This window comes from Nilaparvata lugens, chromosome 8 (assembly GCF_014356525.2).
Source record: "Nilaparvata lugens isolate BPH chromosome 8, ASM1435652v1, whole genome shotgun sequence".
NCBI lineage: Eukaryota > Metazoa > Arthropoda > Insecta > Hemiptera > Delphacidae > Nilaparvata > Nilaparvata lugens.
Window position 1 is genome coordinate 32225596 of NC_052511.1, and position 2991 is coordinate 32228586.

Sequence of the window (2991 nt, forward strand, 5' to 3'; positions counted from 1 at the left end):
AATGCCTGCTGGGATGCTACTAATGGAGGCTTAGACCAGTTATAGAATAGACACGCTGGGAAGCCTAGGTTCAGAGCCTAGCCTCTGAAGCCAACATCTACTGTCATAATATCTCCAATCGTGACGTCATCATCAGATAGAAAACTTTCAAATTGTGTCTATTTCAGAGGGATGTAAATTATTATTCGTTGAAATAGTAAACTCCAGCTGCACTCCCGCTGAAATAGACACAATCTGCTATGGAAAACAATGTAAACAATCTCTACAGAAAAGTTTTTCATCTGATGCTGACGTCACGATTTGGAGAAGTTGCAGTAGATGTTTGCTTCATCGACTGTCAGTATGAATATACAGAGTGTCCCAGATAAGGTGTAAACCCCGGCTACCATAGATTCTACATGCAATTTGCAACAAAAAATGTTCAGTAAAATTTTCTCCTATCGACCTTCGTTTTCGAGATATATCGATTTTTCAATATTTTTCAAGTAGGCGTACTTCCAGTCATTAAATCGTCAATATCTCAAGAACCATTGGTCTTAAGTAAATTTTGAGGAAATCGTTGAAAAGAAGACAAAATTTCACATTGATTTGATGTATAAAACATGCCAAAATCGATTATTGAGAAGTATTTTTTAGCGGTCAAAGTTGAAAAAGAGTGATTTTTGAAGTTTTTTTGAAAACTTCAGACACATTTTTCTCGATTTTTTTACCAGGGTACGAAATAATTTTCATAGCGCAAAAACTTTCTTTTTTGATTATCTTTCGAATGAGACCAAATACAGGTGTCTAGCTCAAATCCTCGAATCAGAATTTCAGTTTAAATTCGATTTTTTAATTAAAAGCGAGACTTATCTTGTTTGAGTGTGAATAATTGTCTACAATTTGATAGCTTTGTGTCGAGTGATTGAGGGCGTAAAAATACTTTTTCTATAGGAAATTTGGCTGAGAAATTCAACGAAACTGGTTAGAAGTTCGTATCTGCAATTGTTATTGAGATACAAGTTGAAAAAAGTTCAAAGTCGAGTTAAAATCTAAACTTTTCAAACAGTTTTTTCTTGATTTTTTTCACGGTAACAATATTTTTACAATAATGAAAAAACTTTGCCATTCTATAAACTATCGAATGAGTATGAATTTTCCAGGAAAAATTTCAAAACTAGAGTGTTAAAAAATGAAAATTTTCAAGAAGAAAATCTTTTTGTTGTCTAAAGACATCTTTTTGTTGTTTTAAATTCATACCATTGAGATTCAATTGAGTGAGAAGAAAAAATCAATCTGTTCATTAAACAGCTGCTCTCTTAGAATAAAACGTTTTTCTAATGCTCAACCAACAATAGAGACAATTCTCGCAATCATTATATGAAAAGTAATGTGCTTACAGTCTGTCGATAATGATATCTTTCCAGTCAATAGTCCAGTTTCCCAATTAGCATTCGATGACTTCAGAACGAGGCCCAACGAAGTCAGACGGGCAAGTGGGAGTATCTTGCAGAGTAGTAGAAGGTGCAGAGAGATTTACATCATGGATTTTTGAGAAAATAGAAAATTTCAATTTTTCATGATTTTCAAGATGGTTAGCCTACATCATGGATTTTCTGAGATTTACATAATGGATTTTCGAGAAAATAAAAAATTTCAATTTTTCATGATTTTCATGACGGTTAGCCTACATCATGAATTTTCTGAGATTTACATCATGGATTTTTGAGAAAAAAAAATTTCAATTTTCCATGATTTTCATGATGGTTAGCCTACATCATGGATTTTCTGAGATTTACATCATGGATTTTCGAGAAAAAAAAATTTCAATTTTTCATGATTTTCATGATGGTTAGCCTACATCATGGATTTTCTGAGTTTTACATCATGGATTTTCGAGAAAATAAAAAATTTCAATTTTTCATGATTTTCATGATGGTTAGCCTCATCATGGATTTTCTGAGATTTACATCATGGATTTTCGAGAAAATAAAAAATTTCAATTTTTCATGATTTTCATGATGGTTAGCCTACATCATGGATTCCTGAGATTTACATCATGGATTTTCGAGAAAATAAAAAATTTCAATTTTCATGATTTTCATGACGGTTAGCCTACATCATGAATTTTCTGAGATTTACATCATGGATTTTTGAGAGAAAAAAAAATTTCAATTTTCCATGATTTTCATGATGGTTAGCCTACATCATGGATTTTCTGAGATTTACATCATGGATTTTCGAGAAAATAAAAAATTTCATTTTTCATGATTTTCATGATGGTTAGCCTACATCATGGATTTCCTGAGATTTACATTATGGATTTTCGAGAAAATAAAAAATTTCAATTTTTCATGATTTTCATGATAATGTTACATCATGGATTTTCGAGAAAATAAAAAATTTCAATTTTTCATGATTTTCATGATGGTTAGCCTACATCATGGATTTTCTGAGTTTTACATCATGGATTTTCGAGAAAATAAAAAATCTCAATTTTTCATGATTTTTATGATGGTTAGCCTACATCATGGATTTCCTGAGATTTACATCATGGATTTTCGAGAAAATAAAAAATTTCAATTTCTCATGATTTTCATGATGGTTAGCCTACATCATGGATTTTCTGAAATTTACATCATGGATTTTCGAGAAAATAAAAAATTTCAATTTTTCATGATTTTCATGATGGTTAGCCTACATCATGGATTTTCTGAGATTTACAACATGGATTTTTGAGAAAATAAAAAATTTCAATTTTTCATGATTTTCATGATGGTGAGCCTACTTCATGGATTTTCTGAGATTTACATCATGGATTTTCGAGAAAATAGAAAATTTCAATTTTTCATGATTATCATGATGGTTAGCCTACTTCACGGATTTTCTGAGGTTTGCAACATGGATTTTCGAGAAAATAAGAAATTTCAATTTTTCATGATTTTCATGATGGTGAGCCTACATCATGGATTTTCTGAGATTTACATAATGGATTTTGGAGAAAATAAAAAA